Source organism: Vanacampus margaritifer, chromosome 14, assembly GCF_051991255.1.
Source record: "Vanacampus margaritifer isolate UIUO_Vmar chromosome 14, RoL_Vmar_1.0, whole genome shotgun sequence".
Taxonomy (NCBI): domain Eukaryota; kingdom Metazoa; phylum Chordata; class Actinopteri; order Syngnathiformes; family Syngnathidae; genus Vanacampus; species Vanacampus margaritifer.
Window position 1 is genome coordinate 7,326,051 of NC_135445.1, and position 14,128 is coordinate 7,340,178.

The following is a 14,128-nucleotide window of genomic DNA, read 5'->3' on the forward strand; positions in this document are numbered from 1 at the left end:
CAGTCAAAGAGTTAAGGAGGCCTAAGCACCAAGCATAGAGCCTTTTTAGGGGATTCAATATTACGGAAAATGCGCCAATTTTTGCTTTGATGAAATTAGGGATCGCAAACACAACCCCCAAAACTCACTCAGTAGTCCCTCCTGAAAAGTTACATGCAAAAAAGTACTCACCAAAACCACTTTTACTGATTCCCATCAAATTTAGAGGACGTAACCAGATGCAGCAAATAGACTCAAAGACCCAAGCCTGAAAGTGAAGCATATGTTTTATTAAATTATATTATTGCAATATGACTGTATGAAGTAAAATACAAAAGAATTACAAAAACGATTGTTAGATCTATTGAGAGAGATATTTTCGCAATGTGCTATTTATTTAAAGTGTGCGGCGCGTGAGGTCTGCCTGCAATTTTAATCACCTTTCAGCTTTTGTATTGAATGTGATTAGATCATGTAGGTGCATACACTCAGCTTGGATTAATAAAAATGAAAGATTCCTCTTTTCTATTTGAGATTCTTTCCTCAAGAGACTAGAATTCGCACACCGGGCTCCTTAGCGACACCTCCAGAATTTCCCAAGCGGGTTCCCAAGTACCATGAGATAATGAAGTGCGACAAATTACTGGAGGAAAAGAACGGCACTTTAATGAAAAGCCCACTCAGTGGTATGGCGGCTTTTCATATACAGTCAAGGCCACAATGATTCAAACCCTGGCGTGACAGTATGAACACACACTTTCGTTGTTGTGCTGGGCTTCTACACACTAACATATCTGTCAGTCAAGAAATAAATCACAATCCATTCCCATTTATACTCTCGATTTGGTCCGCTGTAGTGGCTGGCAATTAGTGCAAGGAACACCCCATGTCTTATCCCTAAATCAGCTCACCCGCGACCCTAATGAGGACAGGCCTCAGTTTGAAGGGTCATGCCATAAGAAAGAGATAACTTGCCTGCTGTTGTTTTGAGGTGTGTGAGGTTCTCTGGACATGACGTTGGAGCGGCCATCTTTACATCATCCGCAACTTTGCACGTGTTGATCTCTGAAAATGAATGGATGGAAACGCAAATGAAGGATGGCACCGGGTAGCTCTTTTTTCCCCTTAGGAAGAACAGCAGGCGGTTAGGCGGTTTCAGTTTGGACTCCCGGGGGGGAAGTCTGCAAGAGCTGTTTGGCCTTTATTATACTGCTGACTTCCTCCTTGAGGACAAAGGATTTGGACAGACACATTCAAGGCTAGCGGAGGCGGAGACGCAGGGGAGCCATAGAAGAGATGAGGCCGTGCTGAGGCTGTGACAACTCTTATGTAGTGGACATGTTAGAAAATGGCACATCCAGCACATGAGCCATTTAATATGCATTCGTGTTATACTTTTCCCATTGATACAGTCGACAATCTGCCTTTACCTTGGACCGACATGATGGCAGCATCAAGGCTTTTACAGATAATTTTGCCCCCCTTTTCTTGCCTTATGTAATCTTGGCTGAACTCTTTTTTTTTTTTCACAACACTACCATTCTCATTCCATTTATTGGCCCCAATCTTTTACTTAGATTCCAAATAACAGGGACTAAATTGGGTGTTCACTAAGTTTCACGCAGTTGGAAACAGTTGTAAAAGTGGCAATGGTTTGGTGTATTGATTTTGGCAATGCTAGTTTTAGAGAGAGCAGAAAATGCAAAATACAGTGTCTTGCCTTACAACTGTTGCCTTATTTAATACAGTATTTAATAAATGTATTATACCACCACCAATTTTAGTGAGCTATTGAGGTTTTACTAGATTGGGGGAAAAAAAACTGCAAGTAAATAACTTTCATCTGTTTGATGTGACAGTCGTTACAAAATTTAGTTGAACAATTCAGCTGTAAAAATGTTTGAGCTCAGGCATCATGAGTCAGGATTTCAGAGTAGGGTTCCGAAGGAGGGTTTGACTTCCACGCAAGATCCTGATTTTTAACAGTGGTTACAAAATTGATTGAAAAATTAAGCAGTCAGAAATTAATGTGCGTTTTTAAACAGTCAGGGCAGGGCTTCTAAGTAGGGTTTCAAAGGAGGCTTTGGCTTCCATGCAGGGTCGCCATTTTAACAGTTGTTAGAAAATTGAGTCGAAAAATTTAGCTGTCAGAATGTCTGACCTCGGGTTTGAAAGGAGCCAGGATTTAAAAGTAAGTTTTCAAAGGAGGGTTTGGCTTCCATGCAGGATCATGGTTCTTAACAGTTTTTTTCTTTTTGTTTTTATAGCAAATTGAATTGAAATCTTCAGCTGTCACAATGTGTGACCTCAGGTTTTAAAACAGTCAGGGTTTCGAAGTAAGGTTTCAAAGGAGGGTTTGGCTTCCACACTGGATCCCGATTTTAGATAATGGTTACAAAACTGAGTTTTAAAAAGTCCAACTGTCAGAATGTGTGACCTTAGGTTTTAAAACAGTCAAGGTTTCAAAGGAGGGTTTGGCATCCATGCAGGTTCACAAAATTGTCACAAAATTGAGGAAATGAAAAATTCAGCTGCCAGAATGTGTGACCTGGGGTTTTAAAGGAGTCAGGGGTTTTTTGAAAGGAGGGTTTGGCCTCGAAGCAGCATTGTTCCAAAATTGAATTGAAAAATTCAGCTGTTAAAATGTGTGACCTCAGATTTTAAAACAGTCAGGGTTTCAAAGGAGGGTTTGGCTTCCATGCAGGATCATGGTTCTTAACAGTTTTTTTCTTTTTCTTTTTATATCAAGTTGAATTGAAATCTTCAGCTGTCACAATGTGTGTCCTCAGGTTTTAAAACAGTCAGGGTTTCGAAGTAAGGTTTCAAAGGAGGGTTTGGCTTCCACACTGGATCTCGATTTTAGATAATGGTTACAAAACTGAGTTTTAAAAAGTCCAACTGTCAGAATGTGTGACCTTAGGTTTTAAAACAGTCAGGGTTTCAAAGGAGGGTTTGGCATCCATGCAGGTTCACAAAATTGTCACAAAATTGAGGAATTGAAAAATTCAGCTGCCAGAATGTGTGACCTGGGGTTTTAAAGGAGTCAGGGGTTTTTTGAAAGGAGGGTTTGGCCTCGAAGCAGCATTGTTCCAAAATTGAATTGAAAAATTCAGCTGTTAAAATGTGTGACCTCAGATTTTAAAACAGTCAGGGTTTCAAAGGAGGGTTTGGCTTCCATGCAGGATCATGGTTCTTAACAGTTTTTTTCTTTTTCTTTTTATATCAAGTTGAATTGAAATCTTCAGCTGTCACAATGTGTGTCCTCAGGTTTTAAAACAGTCAGGGTTTCGAAGTAAGGTTTCAAAGGAGGGTTTGGCTTCCACACTGGATCTCGATTTTAGATAATGGTTACAAAACTGAGTTTTAAAAAGTCCAACTGTCAGAATGTGTGACCTTAGGTTTTAAAACAGTCAGGGTTTCAAAGGAGGGTTTGGCATCCATGCAGGTTCACAAAATTGTCACAAAATTGAGGAATTGAAAAATTCAGCTGCCAGAATGTGTGACCTGGGGTTTTAAAGGAGTCAGGGGTTTTTCAAAGGAGGGTTTGGCCTCGAAGCAGCGTTGTTCCAAAATTGAATTGAAAAATTCAGCTGTTAAAATGTGTGACCTCAGATTTTAAAACAGTCAGGGTTCAAAGGAGGGTTTGGCATCCATGCAGGTTCACAAAATTGTCACAAAATTGAGGAATTGAAAAATTCAGCTGCCAGAATGTGTGACCTGGGGTTTTAAAGGAGTCAGGGGTTTTTCAAAGGAGGGTTTGGCCTCGAAGCAGCGTTGATCCAAAATTGAATTGAAAAATTCAGCTGTTAAAATGTGTGACCTCAGATTTTAAAACAGTCAGGGTTTCAAAGGAGGATTTGGCATCCATGCAGGTTCACAAAATTGTCACAAAATTGAGGAATTGAAAAATTCAGCTGCCAGAATGTGTGACCTGGGGTTTTAAAGGAGTCAGGGGTTTTTCAAAGGAGGGTTTGGCCTCGAAGCAGCGTTGTCCCAAAATTGAATTGAAAAATTCAGCTGTTAAAATGTGTGACCTCAGATTTTAAAACAGTCAGGGTTTCAAAGGAGGCGTTGGCTTCCATGCAGGGTTCCGATTTTGACAAAGGAGAGTTTGGCTTCCAAGGAAGTATTTTTTTTAACAGTGGTTACAAAAATTAGTTCATAACTTAAAGGTCTGAGAACAGGATTTGATCCCCACCCTTCCATGTCCAAAGTCTGAAAATTGAACATATTGATTAGAGCCCTCCCAGAAAAAAAGGTTTGTGAAAATCAGTTTATAGTTGTACATAAACCAGATGATCAACAAACTGTGATTAATAAAACAATGCTTGTCGTCTTCACAATTAGGTGCTTGGCAGGGGTAATAAAGTCAAACACTAACAAAGACAACATTTTAGCACAAGTCACGATTTTTTTCAGTGCTTAACTATTCATCTTTTCTGTTTCCTCCCCTCAGGTACATCATTGTCATGTAAGTGTTTGTCGTTACACCGTGGATGTCTCATTTTCACAAAAAGCTCAAATCACATTTCACGTCACATTTCATAGTGGATGACAGCAGCGGGGAATTTAAAAGGGCTTACATAATTCATGATATTGCATTTTGTTTGGGGGGGGAGCATTGTAAAAATAGTACATTTTGCAGAATCTCTGCTGGAGGGCTTCGTTTTGTTGTTATTTTTTTGCACTCATTTTCCTCTCATCCCTTCTCCCAGCTGTCTCCCTTCAACACCTCAGCGGCTTCCCATGAAGAGCTGTTTTATTTTCCCAATGTGTCTCAGCTGCTCCCTTCGCCGTTCTGCTCCTCAGCTCTTTCAATAAACAGAAATCACTTCTTCTTCTGTTTTGCCGCCAAAAATAAATTGTTTCATCAATTTTATTTAACTGCATTCACAACTGGTGCATTTTGTTTGCTGACTCGTGTCAATGTTGTAAAATGGAGATGTGGTTCTTCCTATTTTTGTCTCCATTATGACCTTTAATGATAACCCACGTTAACTTGATGTACTGTGTAACATTAAAATGGTAAATATTAGGGGTGTCAAAATTTGTGTGTTAATTTTAGGTTAAATTAAAGTTCCTTTAACGCCACAATTTATTTATTTTTAATGCTCGATTAATGACCGCCCCTTGGAAAGCTTGTACTGGGGGAATTCCAGTTACAACACAGCAGACACGTCCATGTCAAAATTTAGCAGCAATAAATTTAATAATAATGCATAAATTTGTGGAGACTGGGGTCAAGTTGTATTTTACAATTTCAAAAATGTGCAGAATTTCACAAGTTACTTCATGTTAAAAAGTAGATAGCTCTTAATGTGAAAAGAAAAACGCACTGAGCTGTCACCAACATCTTACAAATGCAATTATGCCATCTAGTGGCAGAAAAATTACCTCAACGCAAATCCATATCACACTTGTTTTTACAGTACAGTACATTTTAACTCAATTTTATGAATTATTATGACATTACTGTATCAATGACTAAAAGATGCAGCCATATTTCTATTAGTTTAACATTTTTTCCACTTTTATGTTACCAAGAGTATGAAAAATAAGGGAAAACATTTTTTTTTACATTTTGCTGTACATTTAGAACAGATATAAAATTTGCGATTAATCGTGAGTTAACTATTGAAGTCATGCGATTCATTACAAATAAAAAAAAATTTGAATTGCCTGACACTCATAGCAATTAAACATTTTGAATTGATAACAGCAGACCTATGAGTTATATTTCTTGAATTAGTGGCCTCCACTGTTAGAAAAATTTCCAATTAATCCCTGAAGTGGAGTACACGCTGTACTGCTTGCCAATCAACCACAGGGCACAAAGAGACCAGCAACCATTCACACCTATGGGAAATTTAAAGCCTTCCACAAAGCTAACATGCATGTTTTTGGAATGCGGAATGAAGCCGAAGCACACGTCCTGCTATACGGTGTAGCGCACAAGCACAAATAAGGCAGAAACAACAGAGGGTGTGACAAAGGATCTGACTCTTAAGATTGAAATTCTCTCCAGTCTGAGATGACAAAAGGCTCAAATGCGCTGGCACTGCTCGCTTCCATCTGTGAGTGTCAAGCCTCTACGCTTGATATGGACAGACGCGAGGGTCAAAAATGCATCTGTTTCCTTGCCACGGTTTTCCAACATTCTGGTCTTGTTTGTGTTCTTCAAGAGCTGGCTGCACTTTGATGATGCAGAAAGTAGAAACGCAACAGAAAATTGGGATTAGCGTCCATTTGACAGTGATTCTAATAAGGATGGGTGCGGTAGAAAATAAAAAAAGATACGATTGTGCATATCTCCCAAGTGTTCCATGGAGTGTGTTTTGCTGTTTTTTCTTGGCTTTTTGTATTGAGGAAAAGAGGAGAATGAAAGAAGAGAACTCCAGCCTCATCATCCGCACTCTTACCTTTTACTATTAACGGTGTAAATTCTCTTTACACTTGTATAACATAAAAACCACCCGCACACAAAGTTTCTACGTCCAGGACACTGCATAACAAGCATCAGCCATATCATTTAGCTAAATAGTATAATGGGAGTATAATCTCATGCATGAAGGATATGCTCCCATGTTATGATGGGATATGATTCTTTTATTTTGTAAGCCATTTGTCAAGCTTGCTGAAACATCATCTGTATTACAAAATGGCGTTTTACGACAGTGTGTGGATGAGTGGAATTAATCTTGACCAAATGTAATTAAGACACACTGATGTGTTTTACCAGCGCCAAGAAATAAAGTTGATGCAACATATGAGGATTTTTCCCACTTTGTAATTTTAAAGATCTGACGGCTGAAGATCCATTGGCACTTTCAATCTGGCGGATTCCGTACGACACTTTCTGAATGGCTATCCTGCTCTCACCCACAGCCAGTGTTTGCCACAAATAAACGAGTTACTTTACTGATTACTCCATGTAAAACTACAGGCATATAATGATTAAATCTTACCTTTGACACCATGGCCATTTGGCATTTTTTTATTATTTACATATTTTAATATTAGGTGTTTTGCTGGTTCTTTTTCTAACAAGGAAGTAAAACGCCCGGTTCAGTAAAACCCCGCCTCTTCCCGTGTGGTTGCCACGCCCCCCTCTTGAGCACTGGTCTTAACTCTTTGACTGCCAAAAACGTTAAATAACGTTTAGTAAAATCCTATGGAGGAGTGCCAAAGACGTTAAAAGACGTTTGTTTCAAAACATAGGTGAAACTAACCATTTTCTATTGTTGATTACTCAAAAACGGAATAAGGTAGAAACAAACTTTTTTTTCTGATGAAAGATGAGAGTCCAATTTTTCATTTGGTAGTATGTGTGTTTCCATAGTCCAAACACATAATTTTCTGTGGACCTTGAAAGATCAGTCAAAAGATCAGTCAAAATGCTTAAATCGGCTGCCACCCGCGGGATCCCTTTTCTGAAAATGTCTGGCAGTCAAAGAGTTAATGGCCAGTGTGTGCGTACCTTTCTGAGCAATGGGACCTTTGTGGGTACTGCAAGATTCCATCTTCACCCCGCAAGGTATTATCTTGCACGGAACTCCAAACCGAGGGCAATGGTCACCTTGTATGTGTTCCATTTAAGAATAATAGTCCAATAGTTCCACTAAGCCCTTGACTGGTGGGTTTTTGTAACCCATTTTAGCTGTGTGCAGGTCTATTAACTGCCCCTGTCATCTTTCTACAGCTCTTTAGTGTTGCTCATGCTGGTATAGCAAATAGAGGTGTGCTTTATACGCACGGTAAGTCGAGTATTGGTGAATGGTTGGTTAGGTTACTGTAAGGACTATTTATGGGGAAAATCCAACCGTTTAGAGATAAGTAACAATGGAAAGTCTGGGTCACGGCTGAGGGGGGGGGGGAGTAATTCAGGTGGTCTAGCTGGTTACTTAATGTGATTGTGTGTGCGTTGGATGCTGGTGTGTTTGTTTAGGAGAGCATTAATGCTCCAGGCCTCAGCTGCATGCTGCGTGCATGCGGGGAATTTCAACGCGGCCAGTCGGACTGTGACTGAACACGAGAGGAGCGCTGGGGCTTTCGTATGTGTGAGTGGACTTTTGTCAGCTGTGATGGAGGGTGCCGGTGTTTTTATATTCACAAACATCGCCTTGGGCTCTCTTGAACTTTCACATTGCAATTTTGGAGCACTTCCCCCTGAATAACATGTCATTCCAATGCAAAGTGCTCCACTGTAATTAAAGGGTCCTAATGAGTGATGAAGAATGCGTTACTATGGGAGCGCAATTGTATTTTATTCATATTTAAAATACACTGTAGGACGAAATGACGGCATACATGCAGGTTATTAGCAGCTCCCTTTTCAAGATCTTTGGAGTGCAGCTGTGGGAAATGTGCTCCACCATGTCGGTTATATTTCAAGTTCTTCCACACCAAACCCACCCAAGTATGTGTTTACAGACCTTGCATTGAGTGGAGGCGCATTCCCAAAACTGTTACCATCAATCTGAAAGAAAAAAAAAAACACAACAAAGAAACCTTGTCTGAGAAACCTCGAACACAGACAAAAACAGCTTGCATGGAAGACTAAAGCTTAGGAAACCTCAAAGTGCTGAGACAAAACCTTGACGTGCTGACCAAGAGTCACTCAGTAACTCGCAGGCAAGGTACAATTCTATATGACAGAATAAAAGTCTATATGACAAAATAAGAGTGATTAAACAAACTAAGAGTAGCTAATACAGGACCCTAGCAACTGCATGGCAACTCATCATCGCCATAAGAGACATAGCAACTGCATAGCAACGGACAACATCGACATCTTAACAACACAATGACCCCATGACCAAACCCAAAACACAAAACGCCATAACACATCGCCTTCTCTGCAATGTCCTGCTGTGTTTAGCTTACATCATAAAAAAAAGAAAGCTCGTAGTGGAACTCCAATTTAAAGATGAATCAGATTAAATACAAGCATTGTAATTAATTTATGTCCGTTAATAACATTTTATTTAAATATAATTGAACCCTTAAGCAACATTTTCCATTCAATAAATTGTGCTGGATGATAGATACAAAGAAGCAACATTTAATTAAAAAGGTGTACTTTTCATCAGGCAACTCCATCACTAAATATTTGTCAATTTTGAACAAAATGCTGTGATAGGAATATGATTTCATGGTGCATTTTGAGCTGACAACATTTACAGAGCCCTGAACTCACCATTCTATGTCTTAAAGGGGAAGTCAACCTTAAACATTTCTTGACAATAATATGTTACATGTCACCTCACTAGTCTAAACATAACATTCTGATTAATGTTACATTTGTGGAACATGAGTTATGCAGCAAAATCCAGCAGATTTTATCCATCTCAGGGGGCGGCCATTTTGCCACTTGCTGTCGGTTGAAGATGACATCACAGTTGCTCAGGCTCAGGCAAGGACTAATCACAGCTCACCTGTTTTCTGAATCTGAGCTGTGACTGGTTGTTACCTGAAACCTAAGCAACTGTGATGTCATTTTCACTCGACAGCAAGTGGCAAAATGGCCGCCTTCTGATATTGATAAAAATTGCAGGATTTTGCTGCTTAATTCATATCCCACTAATGCAATGTTTACAAGAATACCGTATTTAGACTAGTGGGACTGCAGAGGACATATTATTGTCAAGAATGTTGTTGGGGTGGGGGGTGACTTCCCCTTTAAAGACTTATTTTTAGCTTTTGTTTGATTAATTAATTCTAAATTTAATTCTAATTGGCCTTTAATCCCTGGCCAAAAACAAACAGGCCAACAGTTTAAGAGAGAGTGCAATTTCTAAACCTTTTAGGACAACACAAACAGTCCCGTTACTGCTGTAAATTCATTTTATTCTCTCAGTTTCCTGTACAAAAATTGCTGTTGCAATATGCGCCATAACAGTGTGATAAACGTTGTGATAAATATCGTATTGATTTAATAAAAACAAATCCAGTGGCCTCACACTACCTTCTCAGGCTATTTTTTGTATCCTTTTAACCATAAGCTTGCGTATCTGTTCTTGCATCATTTTCTAAATTGTCATTGTATCTTTATGTCAGCACTCCTGGTCACCTTACGTTGCTTAATGATTCTTGGTACTTACGTGTTTAAGTGTAGATTTTGTTAACTCTTTGACTGCCAAAAACGTTAAATAACGTTTAGTAAAATCCTATGGAGGAGTGCCAAAGACGTTAAAAGACGTTTGTTTCAAAACAGAGGTGAAACTAACCATTTTCTATTGTTGATTACTGAAAAACGGAATAAGGTAGAAACAAACTTTTTTTTTTCTGATGAAAGATGATAGTCCAATCTTTCATTTGGTGGTATGTGTGTTTCCATAGTCCAAACACATAATTTTCTGTGGACCTTGAAAGATCAGTCAAAAATGCTTAAATCGGCTGGCACCCACGGCATCCCTTTTCTGAAAACATCTGGCAGTCAAAGAGATATAGTGGTTTGCAGACTGTAGTACAAGACTGGCTCCAACTGTATAATGAATTGTACAACTGATTTTTACATAACCAAGTAAATCAGCTGTAATCTGCTTATTTCTTTGTCTAAGCAAGAATTCACTTTTTTTCCTCTCCCAAAACCGTGACATTACAATAAACAATATGAGAAAAGTTCTGTCATTTGTAGTGCTGAAATAAATAAAAAAATCGCAATGAAATAGTTTCACATTTGAACCCATCTTCAACCGCTCCATCTGCAATGCCGTTGAGAATTTTCAGATGAAAAACTCTTGTTAGCGTGACCCATGAGCTGACATCTTTCTCCTCTACCCGTTCACTTGCTGCCAGAGGACATTAGTGAGACACCAAGCATGTCTCTTAAATCTATACCCCCATGAGCACATTCTCTCCTCTCATTCATCAGCCGTCTCCGCGTGTCAGTCGAAGTCGGCGGAGCGGCTCTCTTCGTCTGCACGCCGAAGCCCGCCAGTGAGGTCACAACCTGGCTGATTTTCACCGTGACTGGCAGGCGGGATGGAGCTGCTCAGCTTCACTTGGCAGGGGCCGAATACACCCAAAAAGGCTTTGACAGAAGCCATCTGGCTCTGCTGCAGCTGCCTAACGTGTGAGCGACAGCAGCATTTCAATGTCGGTTCAATGTGTCATGGCTTTTTAAAAACCTATTATTGTTTTTGTTGCAGGTTTGGTCCTGTAGTGCACATACTACATTAAGCACACTCGCCAATAGACTGTAAATTCTTCATATCAAATGATATGACAAATCAAATGTATAAATCTACCCATTCATATTCGATCCCGCATAATCCTGTTAATAGTTGCAGCAAGCTGGAACGGATCACATCTGACTTTGGGCAGCGTCGTTAAGTGCTTCTTACTATTACTATTTTGACTTTTGTTAGACTCAAATATGTATAATTCTATCTGCAAAACTAGATAATGCAATTTCTGGAGCGATTGTGTGTGAAGTCTGAAAGGGTGAATGAGAAGACATGGAATGATGTGGAATGATATTGAATGATGTGGAATGTTATACAATGACCCGGAATGAGCTGAACATGTTCAAGTTCAAATGGTTTGAATTGGTCAAAAAATTTACACATTATAGAATAAAAACATTATTTTTAAAAATGTTTTCCTTTTATTTTGAACTGTTCAAAAAATTTGCAGTCTAGGCTAAACAGTTTAAAGTTGGAACTGTTCGAATCAGTCAAAATTTTTTAGAAATTAGCAAAAAAAATGTTTTATTAAATAATTGTTGGCTTTTATTTTGAAATATAAAAAAAATGCGGTAGGGATAACAGTTTAGAGTTGGAACGTTCTAATCTGTCAGAAAATGTAGAAATTAGTGTGGGGGGGAGAAGTAATAATTGCTTTCATTTTGAAATTTTCAAAAAATTGCAGTATGGATAGGCTGAACAGTTTAAAGTTGGAACTGTTCGAATCAGTCAAAAATTGTAGAAATTAGCAAGAAAAACATTTATTAAATAATTGTTGTCTTTTATTTTGACATTTTTAAAAAAATGCGGTAGGGATAACAGTTTAAAGTTGGAACGTTCAAATCGGTCAAAAAATTTAGAAATTGGCAAAAAACAAAACAAAAACACAAGTAATTAAGTGCTTTTATTTTGAAATTTTGAAAAGAATTGCGGTGGTTTGAAATTAGAACAGTTTGAATCTGTCAAAAAATGTAGAAAACTTTTGGTGCAGGGCAATTTTTGCATGTTAAATATTTCCAAGGTGAAATTAATGAGTTGAATGTTTTGAATTGGAAATGGAACGATGTGAATCTGTTTTGCTGAACGTATCATTGGGAATGAATAGGATGTTTGTGTAAAAACTGCACACACAATCCTTCCTTGATTTGCCTTCATGAAGTCTCAAGTTTCTTCTGTACTGTTTGAGGGAAAAATAAAAAATAAAAAAGAATCCAACGTCGTCCCGCCCCAGAACTATCCTAACCTTTCTCAGTAATTGCACTAAGGTCTGCAATGGAGACTATGCACATCCGTCACTCATTCATTTACCTCAGAGGACGTCCCAAAGCAAAAGAGCAAAGCCCTCCATCCTTGCTTCCTTGCTGGTATAAAAATGTCACCACTAATCCCGCAAACCTTTAAATCATGAATTTTTTTTTAGGTCAGTGCCGCGTGGAAACATTGAGAAGAGATATGATGTATTTGCAGCCCCCTTTCACGTGCAAACACTCGGGCGCTAGAAGCTCAAACAGAAACAAAACCAAGCATAAATACTTCTACAGCGTAATGATTGTGTACAGATTCAGTGCCTTCAGCTGCCATAAAATACCTCAATTTTCATCAACCCTGAAGTGGACGTGGAGAACAAGATAGACAGACATATTTACAGTTTGTGCCTTCTGCATACTTTATGGCTCTAAAGCTGACGCCAGTAACTCAGTCAAAGCATTCATAATTCATAATAGCTGCAGCAATTATCCACCGCCTTGGCTTGATAGCAAATTGGCCAACATGCTAACATGTACAGATGCAGGGGAAACTCCCCTTAATCACCCATGGGACACTTCATTAGGTACACCTGCACAAGTAAATGAGGCCAGTTACATGAGCAGAAGTGACGCTGGCAAGGAGGTATTAATCTAGCGGTATGTTAATTACTGTGAACGTAATGTGCGATGTTGTAGAACCTCACTGGATCTCAGTTAACACACAGTTAAAACCTATCCGGATAGGTCATTCATTCCTGTACAAGTAAATGAGATTCAAAACAATTTTTGGGGAAGATACAAGTGACCCGACGGTAAAAACTTGACATACAAGCGCCGTATCGTAGCAGTGAACTCAACTCAATTCACAACATACAGCAATTCTAAAAAAAAAAAAAAAATAAGAGGCTTTAAGATGTTCACTATCATTCCCATTTTTTTGAGCTATTTACTTTCTAATCCCCCAAAATAGATTACATACATTATACACATAACAATCCATAAATTAAAACAGTTTTTGAAATAAATAAATGTTATTCCTCCACGCTACATAATTTCTATCCTCTAGCAGGATATTAGAAATTTGCTGAACTAAGTTCGCTATCATTCCCATTTTTCCCATTTTGTTGGAGCCTTTTACCTTCTAATCCCCAAAAAATAGATTACATACATTATACACACAACAATCCATAAATTAAAACAGTTTTTGAAATAAATAAATGTTATTCCTCCTCGCTACATAATTTCTATCCTCTAGCAGGATATTAGAAATTTGCTGAACTAAGTTCGCTATCATTCCCATTTTTCCCATTTTGTTGGAGCCTTTTACCTTCTAATCCCCAAAAAAATAGATTACATACATTATACACACAACAATCCATAAATTAAAACAGTTTTTGAAATAAATAAATGTTATTCCTCCACGCTACATAATTTCTATCCTCTAGCAGGATATTAGAAATTTGCTGAACTAAGTTCGCTATCATTCCCATTTTTCCCATTTTGTTGGAGCCTTTTACCTTCTAATCCCCAAAAAAATAGATTACATACATTATACACACAACAATCCATAAATTAAAACAGTTTTTGAAATAAATAAATGTTATTCCTCCACGCTACATAATTTATATCCTCTAGCAGGATATTAGAAATTTGCTGAACTAAGTTCGCTATCATTCCCATTTTTCCCATTTTGTTGGAGCCTTTTACCTTCTAATC

The 14,128-nt window shown here is 38.4% G+C and overlaps 1 protein-coding gene across 3 annotated transcripts in view; it reads right to left on the reverse strand.

Moving 5' to 3' along the window:
- The window catches only part of LOC144034146 (matrix metalloproteinase-17-like), an 87,141-nt gene that overhangs the window by 70,409 nt on the left and 2,604 nt on the right, over nt 1–14,128 (reverse strand). For 2 of the 3 annotated variants that reach the window (XM_077542709.1, XM_077542711.1), the window contains exons 4-5: nt 955–1,044; nt 172–247 (exon numbers count right to left, since the gene is read on the reverse strand). The gene's annotated coding sequence lies outside the window, so the exon portion shown is untranslated. Of the gene's footprint in view, nt 1–171; nt 248–954; nt 1,045–8,411; nt 8,456–14,128 lie in introns of all 3 variants that reach the window. The other variant, XM_077542710.1, reaches the window with a different exon arrangement.